This window comes from Ochlerotatus camptorhynchus, unplaced genomic scaffold (assembly GCF_037179485.1).
Source record: "Ochlerotatus camptorhynchus isolate MF236.1 unplaced genomic scaffold, CSIRO-AGI_Acam_v1.1 ptg000355l, whole genome shotgun sequence".
Classification (NCBI taxonomy): Eukaryota; Metazoa; Arthropoda; class Insecta; order Diptera; family Culicidae; genus Ochlerotatus; species Ochlerotatus camptorhynchus.
Genome location: NW_027040843.1, coordinates 147,016 through 165,748, shown reverse-complemented (window position 1 = coordinate 165,748; position 18,733 = coordinate 147,016). Strand labels below are relative to the sequence as shown.

The following is an 18,733-nucleotide window of genomic DNA, read 5'->3' as shown; positions in this document are numbered from 1 at the left end:
TTGGGAGTGTATATGAGCGTGTACCATGTACGGTAGCTCATCTCTCATCGTGATGGTGGGACATAGTAAACAAATTAGAGAGAAAACAAGGAGGTATTAGTATTAGTTATATGTAAACAAACAAAACAAAAGAAGAGAAGAGGAAAGAAGAGCAGACAAATAAAAAAGGGATGAAGTAGATAACAAATAAAAGAAACTTGGGAAGATTATTAGAAAAGGCATTATCCGAGACTCGGCAATCAAATGTCACTCCCACCGAGATCTCAGCGAAACCCCTTCCCCGCCGAGACCCACACAGCCGAGCTCGGTAGAAAAAACTAAGTGTGTGGATAGATTAGTAGGAAAATAAATAAAACTACTTTATGACTCAAAGTGCAATGAATGAGCGTTAGTTTCGGGATCATTTCAGTGTTAGAGTTATGTTAGTTTTGATCCGTAATCAGCCCTGCTGACCCCTCCAACATTAGTTGCAGGCAGTGGTTGTTAGATAATGCGGCACTGTAACTACTACTATTTTAGAGGTATGATTCGTCAAGTTTATACAACTCAATGTTTCAATTGAGCCAAACTATCTATCTTACAATTACAAAAGCAAACCGAAACTTACAATTATATGCAAATGCAAAATGAAACTTGACAAATCATCGTCAATCCCCTTATTACAGGGCAGGGCCTGACGATTTGAATCTAATTTAATTTTGATCAGTGAACGGGCACCATATGGTACATTTTCTCAACATGAACCTATCATTTCCAGCCTATCTGAACTATTTAATAAATGGAAGCCTTAACATGGGTTACGCTCCCCCTAAGCGGGCCCTCCGCATCCTGTCTCTGTCTTATCTCAAATACAAAATGCCAATGGTATGAATGTATCTATATATATTGGTCAGGCTTCAGAATCGTCCAGTGGGCAGTGCGCTCTACACACCAAGTTACCTTTTTTTCAAATTTACCGCAAATTTGATATTTTACCCATTGAGTGTTGATTAGTCACAATGAAACATTGTGACAGAAGTTGAGGTTACTAGTGTATTAAATAATCTAGGTCCTATTTAGGATTAAATCTGAAAAATGCAAATCTGGCCAACGCCCACCCTAAACCTAAACCTGTTCTAATCCAATGAGCTGGATTACCGAGGTGAAGCAATCACTCACACAACCACTGTACGATACACGCAAGTACACGCAAGTAGTGACGTCACTACTTGCGTTTACGTTGATTTTTTGGTTTACTAAGGCTCTGAACCATTTGCCGGATTTTTTTAACTTTTGGTTAAAATTTGACAGATCGATAGTTATTTCCCCTCCGGTTGAAAATAACCCTACTCTGGAGCATGGTTAGTTTTGACAGTTCGATAGTTATTTTCAGATCTGAGTGTTTTGACAGCAAGCTACATTGGGGCACGGTAAGAGTGAGAGAGCGCATCCCGTATCAAGTGTTTGTTTTTGTTGTCGGTGAAATTTGCACGGTAAGAAAAAAGTACCCAAAATTGAGTTCCTTTCACTCATCACGTGGCTTCCGTGGGGCTAGGTAAAATTAAGTTAAAGAAGAAAACTCAATTTTGAGTAATCCTGGCGTTGATCAAGTTGACAAAAAAATAATAAATCGGAGCAGACTGGAACCGAACCATGGACGTTGAGATTACGGGGCCCGTGTGTTGACCACTCGTCTATCAACGCTTGTGAAAATGGAATGGTTAAAGGCGCATAAAAGCAACCTCAATGAAAATAAACTTATATTTGAGTTCATTTATTGTTACTCAATAGTTGAGTAAATTTTAACCAACGCCGCTTTTCTGATTTACTCAACGGCGGACCTCAAATGATAGAACCCAACGTTGAGTTTTTTTTAACTTAATTTTGAGTATTTTTTCTTACCGTGTGGTTTCGAAATGGAGGGCAAGCGAAAGGCGAAAAAAAGTATGCATACGATTCGTAACATTATTATATTAATACGACTAACATTTTTCTTTTTCCAGTGAGTGTGACCGAAGTTTCTGATTTGGTCAACAGCCGGATTCAACACAACGGATTGTTTGTCAACAAGTTTTTTTGACAAAAAGGAGGCCTGGCGGTAAGAACTACTTTATTCGTACTCTGGCAAAATATGTAACCTATATTCAATGATTTTCAGAACCGTCCAAGAAGCTTCGGGACTTCAAAGCTTTTCCATCGACCAGATCAAGGCGAAGTGGAATAATTTGGCAAAAAAGTACAAGGTAAATAAAATGCTTCAATTCGTAGAACTAACCTGTAATAACCCTTTTTATTCCAGCAACTTATCGCTCCTCCGACTGGAGGTGCCACCGAGAACGGAGAGCAGAGAGCCGACCAATGGGTGCACTTCGAGAAAATGCATGAATTCATGTCAACGCAGCATACGTGTTATCCTCCACTTGTAGTCAACAGCAACGGCGATGTCATTAAAAATGCGCAGCACATACCGGATCCGGTTCAAGATGAAAGTGGTGATCCTGATGAGTTCAACATGAGCGACTACATCGTATACGATCCGGACCCATCGTTTCTCTCTTCTCCCGGTGATGCGCAACGTCGAGCTTCTACGAGAAATTCATCCGTTTCACCTGTTGCTGGTCCCTCAGGCTACGAACGCCATCGCATAAGCCCTGGCTTGGCAGATCCTGAAAACAGGATTCAATCGGAGAAAAAGAGGAAGAAGCGGTACTCACAGCAAGACATGTTTGAGTACTTTCGAAAAGAATCCAAACGGAAGCGGAAAGAAAGCAAGCAGTGCCTTATGCTATTAAAATCGATCGCTCAATCACAGAATATTTCTGTACCTTTTGAGAACTCCAGTTCGTCAGATTCTGATATATATTGAGCTTTACTGTGGAGATTATTTAACCGTTTTTTATTCACAGCAAGCCTTTGCCCAACAGTTTCTTTAAATGGTGTTACTATAGCAATTGGGTACAAGCTACATGGATAGCCACTGTCACCCAGTAGGTAGTAGCCCGGAGGAGGATACAATCTCTTGTAGTATAGAGAACTATTATACATTACTCGTGTATCATGGACACTACCGGGATAGCCTACGCATATGTCGATGAATTTAAAATTACTGTCACAAACGGCTTGACATTGGATCGAATAACTCAGTTTACGGTTAATGTATTGGTCATGAAGAGAAATTGGGCATTTAATGCGAATGTGGGAACCGTCAATTGCCCCTACAGCGTTGTCAAATATCGGTGTTCCAGCTCGGTTGCAAAATTTGTATGCAATGTTTGCCAGTTCATCTTGACGAGGATATTTGATGATCTGTTTCATTAAAGTGTTAAGTGTAAAATTTAACAACTTGTCACAAATTCTCTTTGTGGTGTTTCTAGGGACATTAAACACTGCACCAACCACCCGACGACTTGTTCCTGTTGCTAACCAGAAAAGAAAGATAGCAACATCTATTTCAATCTCCCATCCAGATCGCTTCTCTGGAACCAAGCTACAAATTCTCTGGAACACGGCAGCTGAAACCCTTAGGTGCTCCTTTATAATATCCGGATTTAGGTTCAATATCTCTGTCATAACCCTAGGAGTGAGAGTGCAGTTTCGAACGCCTTTGGATGCGGTTCGCGTTCGCGTTCATAGTTTTCGGCTGCATTTGCCGGATTAGCGCTGGCGCTCTGCCTCCCGTTTATACGTGTGTGATTGGTAGTTTTCTCGCTTTCCGGGAAGTTTTAGAATAGAGAAAGAAAACGTGATTCAACATGTTTGCGAGCATCAGAAGAGATGTCGCAATCTGCGTTATTTGATTTTCTCCCGGACCAGAAATTAGTGGCATCGCGAGTGATAATTTTTAATTTCAGTATATTTACGCGCTGCAAGGTGCGTGAAAGAGTTCGGCACAATCGGTGTTGACTCGGGTGTTGATGTTGGCTCGCTTGCAACTTTTTTTTGTGTTTTCGAAAGAAATTAATCGAAAGTGTACCAAAAGTGCTTCTGAACGTGTTTCGCAGTTGGGAGTGGTGAAATTCGTAAATTCGCGGTTTATGTTCAGTGAAAATTCCGTATCACAAAATTGCTCAACGAGTTCCCTTTTTTTTTGCCGTTTGACGACGACGGGCATGCGAGAGAAAAATAAGCATCGGGAATGTACTCCCGGATGTATTGATTTGGTGAGTACGTTCCAGTTGAAGATTGTTCTTATACATATCTCGATTGCATTTTCGAGGGGACGTCCGGAGAGCTTTGAGATTTAGGCGTTGTTACTTTTGCGGGCAGACGAGTTGGTCGCCGGTAAGGGCCAGTAAGTGCTGCCAGCAGATGAATCAAGAGGTATTCGAAACAAAATTGGTAAAAAATGTAAATTCAAATCGATTTAATACAGTTGAACAAATTTCAAAACTATATACGAGCCAGATTTGGAAATAATATTTTTTGAATCTGGAAGTGTGTTTATGATACCATTATCCATTTGATAAAGGTAGAGTGAACATGCGGGGCTTATTGTAAGTAAAAGTGACCTCGGAGTGGTCGTGAATTACCAGGCATTCTGAAATGGGTCACTGGAGCTGCAATAGAGCTAACACCTTCTAACTCCCGGACTAAACCTGCTTTAATTTAAGGGTAATAAAAAGCAGTTTTCTTCCATAATAACACTGCCGGACAGTGGGGGTTAGATTGTACACACACACACACACACACAATATCTCTGTCATAACCCTAGATCCTGGACATTTCACAGCGTACCTCATTCCCTTAAAAATTTATACACATTAACAACATGCAATTTTCAGTCGAAATATTTATCCTTACGATTCTTGGAGTGGGCAGCATACAATGCATAAACATTTCCACCGAATTATCAGCTGGCTTGAAGAAATAATAAAATATCACAAAAATCAACGTAAATATACATATTTCTTCCGACGGCATGATGTTTTCGAGTTTTCCGTAGATTTTTCTTATGTTTTATTATTTTCCTGGATTTTTCTCAATTCAACAACTGTCAAATCAAAATAACTACCCATCTGTCAAAATTCCAAATGGGTTGCATTGAAAGAAAAATTTAACCATTTGAGGGGAAATAACTATCGATCTGTCAAATTTCAACCAAAAGTTAAAAAAATCCGGCAAATGGTTCAGAGCCTAATACAACCCTATTTCACGATCTGCGCCACCTCTCTCTGTACCTCATTGGTTCTAATCCACCTGAAATGACTAACGTATGGAAGACTTTGACTACCCAGCCATGCAATAGTCTCATTCCGTGCCTTATGGCAACTTGATGATTCTATTGCGCTCATCTTCTTGCACCACCCAGGGGAGACTTGGTCCTGTACCCAATGCTTAACTTATCTCCTTTCCACTCAGCTATTCGCAATTTCTTGTGATATAGTGGGCGGAATATTATTATATGAGACAATTCAATGCAGACGTTTTTCCAAATTTGGCAGATCGACAGGTAATCGGTGAGTTACCACGATAGTTGCTATTCAACAACTCGACAACGTTCCATCGTCAACGCCTGCTATGAGAATTTCCCATTGCAGACGCCAACGAAATGACGTCATCGAGCTATCGATCAACTACCCTGGTTATCGCCTGGTACCTTTATAGCACGATGCTAGGAGGCGAACCGGAAGAATCGATGAGCTACCTCCCCCTATGAGATGATCCATAGCATTCTGGAGCTAAAGCTCTTCACCCGTTAGCCACCAGGTGGCTGTCTTTGGAGGCGGTTGTTAAAAGAAATATCGAAAGATATTCTGAACTTACGATGTTCTTTTCATTCCAATCCAGCAACGACAATAACGCAACAGCGTTTCATGTCATTTGATTGGCCCAATCACGAAGCCTTTTTCGAATTCAAAACAAAACAATCCCACCAAGGTGGTCATACTCTAAAACAAGCCTGAGGACTAGGAATTGTTAATAATAATTAAAATTTCATATGTACTAAAGTTGAAAAGACGCATCTGTGTCATGGCGCAGCTGGTACGAGAACCAAGTCATCTCCCAAGCGGTAAGTATTATTGATTTCTTTTTAATTAAAAGCTAATGGATATGTAGTCGAGACATTTGTCAGGAACGTTATATGAGCTCTGATAGTCGAGACAGAGTGTCCTAAGTCTTCATAATGTATATGAAAAATTGTGAAAATCATTATGAAGTAAAATCTCTGATAGTCGAGACAGAGTAACTAAAAATATGCATCTTCTATATCCATAGGAAATCAAAAAGTTCGGGCACAAAGCAGAAGCTGTTGGGGGAACTTTCAACGATGAGAATCGAATTAGCTACCATGAGAACTGAAAAAGAGCAGTTGCTCCTTGCTTTGAAATCCAGCAACACGGATGCCAATGTTGAACACCGTGCATCAGAAAACGATTCGTTGTTAGCCGCAATGAACAACATGTCCCTCGGTTCACTGAACATCCTTGAATGTAAACCATCCGAGGGGGAAGCATATGTGAACAAAACGACCTACGAAAATTGGAAGGAAATCCTGAACGCGTCGTTTAACCTGGTACACGCGTCTGATGATCAAGCGAAGATGGACATCTTTAGGATCAAGGCTGGAGAAAATTATTGGAGGTGATGCAAGGAACGTCAACCACCACAGACATGCCGGATGAGCGTACCAAACCATTTTCCAATGCCATCGCTCGACTAAACCAATACTTTGGATCAAGAACGTGCATAATTGGGCAGCGTGGCAAGCTTATGAACATAGCTCATATCAACGGGGAATCCAATATTTCTTTCGTACGGCGAGTGGCAGCTGCTGTAAAGTTGTGCGATTACAAGAACGAATATGCTGTCATCCATACTATCGTTAAAGGGACCAACGATAGCCGTGTGTGAGTTCTAGCTCATCGAAACTGAATCAATCAAGGTGACATGAACGATCGTGATGGTTCGAGACCATGAAATGGAGATATTCAACGAAGAGGAATAACGGAAGCTGAATCGTCAAACTTCTTTAACAATAGCTGCAGTTTCGGAAGCTCCAGTTCCACCATGCGCTAGAATTTACAGTTGTGCCACAAACTGTAACCACCGTGGCCATCTAGCTCGCAGCTGTACAGTTATGTCTCGTCTTGGAGTTGGCCAAAAGCGTCCTCATGAGGAATCAGGAGAGGAAGAACCAAAGCCTAAAATTGCAGTAATTACACAAAATGGTGAAGAAATCGTCGACCAGGTACTACACTGTACACAAACATCGATTCTGGGGCTCAAGTAAATACCATTGCAAAGACAACATAGGACAAAATAATCCGAAGTAATTCCAGTATGAGTAAGCTGCTCGATTTGCATTATTCATCAGCTAAGACCTTGCGTGCATATGCTTCACAGGGTTGAGAGTGCCTATTGGCAGTTACGGTTATGTCTGGCAAATGGGAAATTGCTATGGTGAATGCAACAACTTCAGTTCAGGAAGAATTCCCAAAGTTCAACGTTCCACCAGTGCTGATATATTACAATACAGCACATATATCGATGAAAGAAGCTATGATCTAGCATCCAATGCGACTAACACGACATGGGCGGAGGCACGACAGCAGCGTATAACTATTCAAGTTCAAGCAGAACGGTGTGTATTTACACATTTTTCAAAAAATTTTGTTTATGAAAAATTAGAGAAGTATTTATTTCACCAGATTTGTAGAGTTATTTCCTATCGATTGGTATATTTGGACTTAAATTTTATCTCTTAATTACAAAGCTATACGTCTTTTAAACCTAACGCCTTTTCGCGACGGTCTCAATTTTAGATTTTCGATTTACCCCATGTAACTTCCCTTAAGACGAAGTCTACTTTAAAACATTCATACATTTCCCACCAATTATCTCCCATTACAACCGGATGAATCAGGGATGAACGCAACAAGTCGTTAATAACCACCACCCATCCAGCTAAACCAACAGATCAATAAATCTTACCATGAATTCTACCGCCTTTAATCTCCCCCTGATCAATAAACGCTCTTCGGAAATAAACAAACAGATCGTATGACGAGGGAAACAGTTGAAAATTGATTTAATGAGAATCACTCGTAAAATTCAATCGTTCCATCTGATCAGCTTGAACTTTCCGCTGCTCCTCTCGATCTCCGTGCATCCGTTTGCATCTCAATAAACTCGAACCTTTTCTGAGCAGATTTGCTCGACTGCCTGCACTCATATCGACAATCATTTTTAACTACTTTTGGGAGATTGGGAATTCGCTGTATGCAGTGAATGCAATGCAATATGAATGTTGTGCAGTTTGCAGCAAACGGCTTTGGTTTGAATTCCCACCGATGGGTTTTGGTTTGTGTTGAACTGGATTGTTTCTTTTTCTTGTTACGAAGTGTCTGTCCGTATTTGTTTCGTAAATAAGCCGTTTCAGCAAATTACCTAACCATCCGAATTGAATCGTTTATGTTTATACTGCTGCGCTGCACCACTTCGATCAAATAAACACATCTGTTTCCGTGATCTATTTTTAAATTATTCACATTCTTCTCGCTTGATGGAATGGAAAATCAAGTGGGTGGGATGTTTTCTATCAGTTGATTTTTCACTCCACTTCCTAGCAGCAGCCGAGAGTGAGAACGAAATGTGTTGGCTCAACAAGGTGCGAATCCTAATCCGTTTCAAGTTGAAAGTTCAAAGAACAATCTGTTTCAATTTGATCGGTCAACAGGTGACCGAACCATACTAATAGACTATCCTTCGTAGAAGTTCTTGGCCCGATAACGTCCTCTCCATTACGTTGTGACATTTGAGGCCCCAACTTCTAGATGGACGAGGGGTTAATCCGCACCACAGCAGCTAGTTCCGCTGAAAGTTGACCCTTTTTATTGCAGAGAGCCCGTACCGTACCGCAAAATATGAGATCGATTTTTCATGCATCATACCACACCGCCAGAGAAAACTCATTTCCACATGTGCTCACTGGTTCGCTTCGGTTACTTTAAAAGGAAATGAGATTTGCTGCTCAAGGAAATTAAATCCAGAGTCAAAAGTTGATTGTGGGGTGTGTACGAGTGCGCGTCCTCGGAATGTCTGTTTCCGTTGCCCCACCTCCTCCTCAACTGCGCCCTCGTTTCAAAATTCGAATAAGACGTGCTCAACGTGATTCCCTACGTTTGTGCGATGAACCCAGTCAAGTAAAAGGGAAACAAGGTGATTCCGGATGAAATTTTTCTTGTCTTCTCGGTGTCATGTGTTAAGTGTGAGCGTGTGGATCTAAATGGCGACAAATGTCACCAGGCAACTTAATTGAGATGAGATAGGTGGTTCAACTTAGAGTCGGTGTATAATGAGTCACGCTAAGAATTAAAAAAAAAACAGTTGAACTCGCATCACGGTTTTCGAAAGATTCCCTTTCTTTTAACTTGGCAACAGAGGACTTCTACATCAACTTCAAATGACTTCTAGCGAGAAAAAATAATAGCGGCTGTAGTAAATCATTATATCAGTGATTTTGTCAAATATCTTAACAAAAAATAGTTGAAATTCTCATTACTGATCATTACCAAACGTATCCCAGGAAAATTGAATGCTCACTGCGTGTTTATTATCATTTCTTCGATTATATTTTCTGTTTTATTGCAATACCTTTCGTGGACCTTTCATAGCATCGTAATGTTTGTTTACTTTGCACGATAGGCAACTGGTTTGACAGTTCGATAGGTAGACTTGGCTTCACTCTTGGCGTGACTCATTATACACCGACTCTAGTTCAACTTTTATTCTAAGAGGTAGAAATCATCACTCCTGCCCAAGTAATATTGTAAGCTTTATAGAGGTTTTATAGCATTCTACAAGTCTAAATCATGGTGTACAGAACCCGCATAAAACCAAAATTGATACTTGCAAGTGGTTTCGTTGCAGCCATTTAATGCTGTCACATTTAAGTCACATTTAAGTTTGATCCTAGAGGAGATTTTACTACCCGAACCATCCTTTCCCAGCAGACCCCCATGTGTGGAGCGGAAGCTGGATTAAATCTCCACTGAGTGCCGCATTGGTGACTTTCACCAATGCGGCACTCAGTGGAGATTTAAACCAGCACTTTGCTGCTCAGCTCGATGTTGATCTTCTTGACTTCGTCCACCAGTTCCCGACTCACTGCAATGAAGCTACTTCCGATGTCGGAGTAGATTTCACGGGGGGAGCCACGCCACGCAATGAATCGTCTTATCGCCTTATTACAGGAATCCATGGATAGACTGACGACAACCTCTAGATGAATAGCCCGAACGGTGGGACATGTAAACAGGCAAACCCATGGCTTCACTGCTCTCCGTCCAATCCTGATCAAATATGGGCCGAATATGTCCACACTCACGTAGGTGAAGGGGCGTATAAATGGTTCTAATCGTACCGCCGGTAGCAGTCCCATTTTCGGGTTGACGGGCGTCGCATTGTAAACGTGACACCACCACATGCAGCGTTTCCTGATTTGTCTCAGCTGCACCCTCAATTACGACTACTGTTTCGTCATTTGCGTGTCCGTATTTCCGATGGTAATAGTTCAACAGCAAATCCGTAATGCGATGGTTCCTGTTTAGAAAAATAGGAAACTTTTTATCCTTGGACAATATTTGCGCCGTTGCAGCGCGAATTCCCTCCCGCAGCACTTCGTATTCGTCGGCAAAGGGTGTCAGTTTCACAATCCCGCTTGATGTATCCAGTTCCTTTCCCAACGCAATTTGGTCATCCCACTTCTGTTTTAAAATTGTTGTGCCACCTGCAACAATATTCGTTTCGTCATCTGCAGTTCCTTGCTGGTCATTCCCACCGTGTCAGGTCGTTCCGTGCAGATTGTCAATGAAGCGATAAACGAGTGCCATACAATGAAGTAGCCCTTCAAACTTAGAAAACCTCTCTACGTCCACCATCGGTTGCATTACCAGATGACTACAAACGACCGCAGCTCGAAGTTCTTACTCGCTTTCATCAATATTCTCTTCTCCGTCGGGATCCTTCAACCATTTCGCTTCGCGTTCGTACAGAAATGCTGGTCTCTGAATCCATCGGCTGTCACGTTGCAAGAAGAGCCTTTCCCCACTTGGTTGCTTCGTCTGCTACGTTGACCTTGGTTGAAATCCATCCCCACTCGTCGACACTCGATAAACTGAATATTTCGCACATCGGATTTTATCCATCAAAAGACGGTCGATGAATCGGTCCAAGAGCAAGTTTTTTGGAGCTTCCGCGTGCGATTTCGTTCTATTGTTCTCCGCAAGCGAGCTCCCAGCAACTCAGCCATCAATTCCAATATCGGTATCTATGTAAAGTCCTCGAAGAGGTGCAACTTTGGTTTTCGATAAAACTAGTGCGACCCGGATCCGTTGTTTGTCAACGATGCGGAAGTATCCTACAGCCGCGAAAGCTAGAGCGCTGGCATCTACGAATACGTGCAGCTCCAAGCATTTGTAGCTATCAGCATCGTATCCCGGTAAATAGCAACGCGGTATGCGTAATCCATTCATCACCTTCAGTACTACCAGCCATTCCAGCCAACGCTTTGCGATCGCTTCCGGAATCTTATTGCCGTCCCAGTCAGTTTCTGTTCGCCAAACATCCTGGATAAGGATCTTCCCGTGGACTACGAACGAAGCCTCTAGTCCTAGTAGATCATAAATGCTCATGACAACTCGTAGCATTTCACTTTTGGGAGAATTTTGGTAGCTTCCACCAGGCTCCGAATTCTTTCGTAAAACTGCAGTGAGAATGCGAAGACATCTTCTTCTTGCAAGCACGCCATTCCTAGAACGCGCTCGAACCCAACCTCCTTATCAGGCAACAAGGCTTTCAATGGTTTCCAGTTAGTCTCTCCTAACTTCTCTAGCACGCCTTTGTCACTCGACATCCAATTACATCACCTCCGTCGCCACCTCGAACGCTTATTTCGCTGTATCGAAACTACACACGTAGTCATCCACATAGCTCCTTTCGGTAGATCCAACTCTTGTTCCGAAGCGTTCAGGTTCTTCGTGTATTGGGAGTAGGCCGCTTCTAATATTGCCACTTCTGAAACCATGATGCTCATCGGTAGCTCTGGCGAATCTCGGTACGGAAACAGCAAAGCGCTGCGCTCCTGTTCGCGAACCAACATCTGTAAAAACATCTCTTTGACTTCTGCTTATACTGCGACTTCTCGCTCTCGGTATGGAAACTGACTTTCCCTGGCTTCTTCTCATTGACTACTACACCCAAGGGAACGAACCAGGTACGCCGAAGATCAAACCTTTCCAGTTCCTGCACGATCGCTTCATGTATCTAGCCCTTGCACTTGAAGTCTGCTTTTTGACGACGGACACTGTCGTACAGATCCGGATTCCGAGCTAAGCAGATTTGCACTTCAAGCACTTAAAACGACGCTCCGCCATTGGTCTGCTGATGGTCGGAAACTTAATCTAGTCTTACTTCCAAAGCAATCCCGTTTCGTACTTCCCACTACTGGTACGGCACGTAGTTTTATCCAGGATCTTGTACGCCCTTGCTCTTCTACCCTTTTCACGGTCGGGACCACTGCAACGCCCAGGCTCTCAAAATCAAAAAAAGTGTCGGACGTAATCGTGGAGATCTACATCCGATGATCCTGCGCACATATGTAATTGTTCTAGGGTATACCTGTTTTTCGCAAGCGTAAGCTTCCACATACGGCCCAACCAATCCTAGTTTTGGTCGCGATCGATTTATTCGACTTTCCTTCTCGGAATTTCAGTGTAGCTAACAGATGGGAATTACTGAGTCCTATCAGTATTCCTGGTACAGATGATTCGAAGTTCTTCACCGGGAGTTTGTTTAGGTGAGGAAACCTTGACGAGCGCTCCTCGAAGGCCAACGTTTGTTGAGGCAGTCCTACGTTGTCCACCGTGTACACCTTTGATACCTTGAACCGTTTGTTTCCGTCTGCTTCTGATATCTCGATGCTCACAACTTCAGACGAGCTTCACCAGAATCCGTCATCGAGGAAAGCATACGTGTTAACCTGACCTTTTCGACCAAACAAGGTAACTGGAGGATACGAAAAAGCGTCGATGACGTAAGCTGACGATACACTGTAACTACCGCACTCGTAGATCCTTCATCCAATTTCGTTTCGGCCCGTGGCTCGATGTGCAGTAAATGGTGGTGCCGCTTCGGACATTCGTTGATCCCGTAAAGTTCACCCTTACATAGCGATCGTGCGCAAACCTTGTTTAACTTTACCGACTTCCAACGACCGTCCAAATCGAGTCTTTTGAAAGCTGCACAATTTCCAATCTGATGGCCGTCAACCTTGCACATTGTACAGAATGTGTTGCTCGTACTGGTATATTTCGATTGCTGATTTTTCCCGTTTTCTCGTTCTGGTTGGCTCTTTGCGATGCTTCTATTGGTCCGGCTCCGCCATGTGCGCGTTTACAAACGACTTCTCTTTGGGTTTGATTCGATCTTCCCTTTCAACTTTCGGCGGAATGCTGACAAGCTGGGTTAGCTTTCGCCATGTAACCGCTGAACACATTCAAGTCCACTACCGGAACCTGCTCCTGATAGAGCACCCAACTGAATTTCATCGTTGCTGGTAGTTTTTTCGACCACTTCTTGAAGCAGGATGGGGTTTGACAAATACCTTTCGACTGCTTTCAAGTGAATTTTGCTCCACTAGTCCAAAACTCATCAGTGTCTTCAATCTATCCGCCCGAGGCGCTGGAGTTGCCCTCACCTTAGCGATCGTATTGTCGACGATCTGTTCCGGACGACAATGCAGTTGCTGTAATGTGGACACAATTTCAAGCACCGTTGACGGGTTGTGCAAAAAGCTGCTGACTGCATCTTTGGCGGAACCTCTAAGGCTACGATGCAACCGCAGAAGGTTTTCTGCGTTAGAGTAGCCGCAAATATCCGTCCAATGCTTGGTAACTGCTTATAAAAAGCGGCCAATCTACAGGATCACCAGTGAAGATTGGCAACTCCTTAGTGACCACTTGCCTATCTGCCAATTGTTGAGACGATGGCCCAAATGCGAGATTCGGTACAAAAATTTGATTCGGAATCCACTGTGGATGAATTTTTGGAAACCCAGGGTCCCCAAAGTTCTTATGTCGACTACTTGGAAAACTTTTGTTAACAAAGGGCGTAGGGGAATTATCTACTCTAGGCATTCCAGAACATATGTTTGGCGGAGCTAATGGTGGACTATTGTAGCCACTTACTCACGAATAACCTTCGTTACGTGACTAAACGACATCTTCCAACTGCTGACTTCGTCACGTAATGCCCAGTAGTCCTTCTCCGCTTGACTTCGCAGACGAATCGCTTCTTGTTCCCAGTGGCTACTAGTTGGGACTGCAACCGTTGTTCCGTAGCCCGCAGACGCTGCATTTCACTCTCTAGCTCTGCATTCTGTCTCTGAATCGTTGCCTGTTCCCGATTTCGATGCTCGAGTTGAATCCACAAATCCGCTTTCGATTGACGAATCCGTTGAAGTTCCTCGACATGTTGGTTTTCCAGGTATTTGATGGTGCCCTGAAGCGCCAACAGTTGGCGACTTTCGAGCTGAGTACGCAGACCTTCTTTTGATACCTGCATTCGCTTCGTTTCCTCGTCGTTCTGCGCTTGCAAAGCCTTCATAGGTTAACTAGCTCCAACTCTCGCTTACGTCTGGCTTCCATCTCCAGCTCGTACTTTGTCTTCAATGTCAATGGCCAATGTGCTCCTGTGTTCTTAATGAAACCAACAATGAGCTAATGCTCTTTCATGTGCCGCAGTATGGGTCTTGGTTCTTGTGTGAAACTGGCCACTCTTTCAGGGGGGTAGAATCGGATGAGGCCCAGTTCTAGTCTAACATGGCTTATGTGCCTATGGTAAACAATTACTTTGAACATACACACTCAATTTAGCTCGATAAAATCTCCAACTGCTGATCACCTCGACCTTTACTTTTGCTGATATCACTGCAATATATTTTTTTGTAAGTGAGATCTCAATAAAAACAAAATTTGTTAGATGAGTGTCGGCAATATTTTTTTACTGAATCATAGCAATATAAATTACAGAACTACTCGGCTGTTGGAACCTCAGGAATAAAATTTAAGTGTGTTGATTTATCTTTAATCACTACATACCCACGCAAACTAACTAAAACCTCTTATCAAGAAACCTTAGACCAGCAGATGCTGCTGTTGGTTTTCCTAGAGAAGTCTTAATCCGCGAGAAAGCGACGTTTTAAACCTTTGTTTACATTTGGTACGTGAGCCGTTTTCACCAAAAGGTTGGTCACTCGGCACAGTGTGCCAAAAACAGATTCAGAACTATATGGGCACACCTGGGCTCACTAATTGGCACCCATGGTCCTAAATTTACATAACATTTGAACAAAACTAGCAACACTGCTATATTACTATCATTGTTTACATTCCGGTTGACTCGAAGAATGAAAAAAAGGTGCCTCAATCAACTGAATTTTGATTCGTTTAGAAACATTTTCACATTAAAGCCAAGTTCAAGGCCAACATGGAAACAGAATTCTTCGATTTTCAATCGTAAAAAAGAACATGACTACATTTTACTGGAAAATAAAACTAAACTGAGCTGGAAAATCTGAGTGGGGTTGGGAAAGGCGGTATGGGAGAGGTTAGTCAAAACCTGAGTCGTGAAGCATAATGTCCTGGATATAAAGGGATTACTCTGGTTGTGGCTGATATCAATTGGTGTTGGTCAGCGCGTTTGTCGATCGCAGATCACAATGCTGGAGCAAGGTGTTCCGCAAAGATACTTCCGTAGAAAACGTTTAATTTGATTTGGTAGGAGTACAATCCGATCAATCGATTACTTTTCCCGGGGGCATCTTCGACTATTCTTTTTATCACAAACAAAATTCATGATGATGGGAGCCGTTCAAACTTACCATACAATTGGTTTTCATCGTTCTCTACGAATTTCCTCGAACTCGAAGCAACAATGTGGTAGTGTCCAATCATTTCACGATCTCGCAACCTACTTGGCCCTGGCAGCGGTCTTTCTTGCCGAGTTGTTTACGGTGTTATTCTTCATGCTACCAATGTCCTCCCCAGTCCTTATCAATTCCACTAGCAACCAGTTGAAATTGCAGCAAAGTTTATTTAGTAGCAATTCCAGTCTCGTGCTGCGTCGAATCCGTTTCAAAACATTCGAACTGTCAGAAATACCGGGTTGCCAAGCATACCCAAATGTTCACAATACACTAAGAAATACAGTAGGAATAATGACCGGCACAGCTGGCACAGCTGCGACACACTTGGGGCACACAGAGAAAAAATGCCAACTGTGTCAAGTGTGTCGAGTGACTTACAACTTGGTTTTCACATTTTTGAGTTGATTGACATTTCAATACATATTTATTTCGAATATGAGAAAGTGAAAGAGTGAACTTAAAAGCCGTTGTATAATTTCTAGTAAAATCTAAATTCTTCACAGGACTCGGTCTTGAGGCAATCGCTTCTAGTCCTCTGCAACTGCAAAAATCCAACGTGTTTGAAATCTTTTACGGAGTAGATGACGTCATGTTCTACTGAACAGTGCTGATACAAATCATTTCTTCTACACTCAACATAGCTGAAAATGAAGACAACCCTAACAGATTGACCAACTACCTGCATGATTTGAATTTTGACATAACAACATTTACTTGATCAAGCCAACCTCTGAATATCGAAGTCAACATTTGTTTTTTTTCATTCGTGGCTGGATGTTCATTATCGTCTGTGTTGTTGTCAATATTAATATTCGTCTTCATGTTGGTGGGGATGATTATGAGGATCAAATGCAGAATGATTGTTTTCATTTTACACAAATATAGCACTGAAGAACGTGTCGTGTTGTTTTTGCACACAGATCGATGGAAATGATTGCCTCAAATGAATTTGATTATTTGACTTTTAATGATCGCTTCTGATTTTGAAAATTATGGATTGGATAATCAAGCACTGCTGAATATCAAACGCGTATGTATAATGAACTCATTTGTTCATTTCACTACACTGGGTTGAAGCGCTACTCCTTGCATGTGATGGTAAATGATAAAAACAGACACTGGTGTTGGATATCATTTGCGCTTATCACTCTTACGGTATCCATGGTGCATGCTCAGCCCACCGTTGCCTGTCGTGTTTAATGAGCCTCACAAAATTCATTCCGTTATTTGATACAACTTGTGTTCCATGCCACGCCACCAGAAGTAATTTTCTCTCTGCTCTTGGTCTCTTTTACTGTCCACTATTCATGGTCAACAACAGGAAAGGAATAACATGTAATCAGTGATGGGCAACTGAACCAACCGGTGCGCACCGTGTGCTGGTTCGTGTTCAAAAAATACTCCTGTGTTTATGTAAGCGTGTACCCTGGTTTGGTTGAGTTTTAGTGTACCAGTGTGTTCTAAATCAAAACCGTGTGCCGGTTTTCGAGTTGATGTTCAGAACCGCAGCTTGAAAACCGAAAACCGGTGTGCTAGAATTTTGGTTTTGGTACACGAGATATAAACCGTGTGCAGGGTTCAATTATATGTTACCAAAACCGGGTATACCGTTCTTGGTTCGGAACATTGGCAAGAATTAAATAGCAGTGCTCCCAAAAAGGTGAGTAAAATATTTGTACCAAGCGACAGTTATTAATTCAATTGCCAAATATTTTGATAGACAATATTGGTAGCGAAGGAACTAAAAATCATTTTGAAGTCTGACAAATACCCTTCGATATGAGTATTTTTGGAGTCCGCGTGACGCCTATAGTCTGGAAATCGATAACCGATACCTTCTTGAAATCCAGAAGGCGGCATCCTGTTGCAGATAAACTGAGAAATCCTGTCAAATACCCTTCGATATGGGTATTTCTGGAATCGGGGTGACGTATAAATACCGGAAATCAATGTCTGACGCCATTTTGAAATCCAAGATGGCGGCTTACGGTTGTAGGAAAACTGGGAAATAATGTCAAATATCTTTCAATATGGGTATTTTTGGAATCGAGGTGATGTCTAGAGAGTGGAAATCAATGTCAGACGCCATTTTGAAATCCAATATGGCGGCTTCTGGTTTTAGAAAAACTGGGAAATACTGTCAAATACCCTTCAATATGGGTATTTTTGGTATCGGGATGACGTATAAAGACCGGAAATCATTGCCAGACACCATCTTGAAATCCAAGATGGCGGCTTCCGGTTGTAGGAAAACAGGAAAATGCTAGCAAATACGCTTCAATATGGGTATTTTCGGAATGGGGATGACCAATTTAGACCGGATATCAATGTCTGACGGCATCTTGAAATCCAATATGGCAACTTCCGGTTATAGGAAAACTGGGAAATACTAGCAAATACCCTTCAATATGGGTATTTTTGGAATCAGGATGAGGTTTATAGACCGGATATCAATGTCAGACACCATCTTGAAATCCAAGATGGCGGCTTCCGGTTATAGAAAAACTGGGAAATAATGTCAAATATCTTTCAATATGGGTATTTTTGGAATCGAGGTGATGTCTAGAGAGTGGAAATCAATGTCAGACGCCATTTTGAAATCCAATATGGCGGCTTCTGGTTTTAGAAAAACTGGGATATGATGCCAAATATCCTTCACTATGGGTATTTTTGGAATCAGGATGACGTATACAAACCCGAATCAGTGTCTGACGGCATCTTGAAATCCAAGATGGCGGCTTCCGGTTATAGAAAAACTGGAAAATAATGTCAAGTATCCTTCAATATGGGTATTTTTGGAATCAGGATGACGTATAAAGACCGGAAATC

At 42.2% G+C, this 18,733-nt stretch overlaps 1 protein-coding gene and 1 pseudogene across 1 annotated transcript in view; both read left to right on the top strand.

The window, feature by feature from the left end:
- LOC135709193 (uncharacterized) overlaps nt 1-18,733 on the top strand; it is a 345,728-nt gene that overhangs the window by 187,295 nt on the left and 139,700 nt on the right. The window lies entirely within an intron of this gene.
- LOC135709194 (uncharacterized) lies at nt 1,896-2,845 on the top strand (annotated as a pseudogene).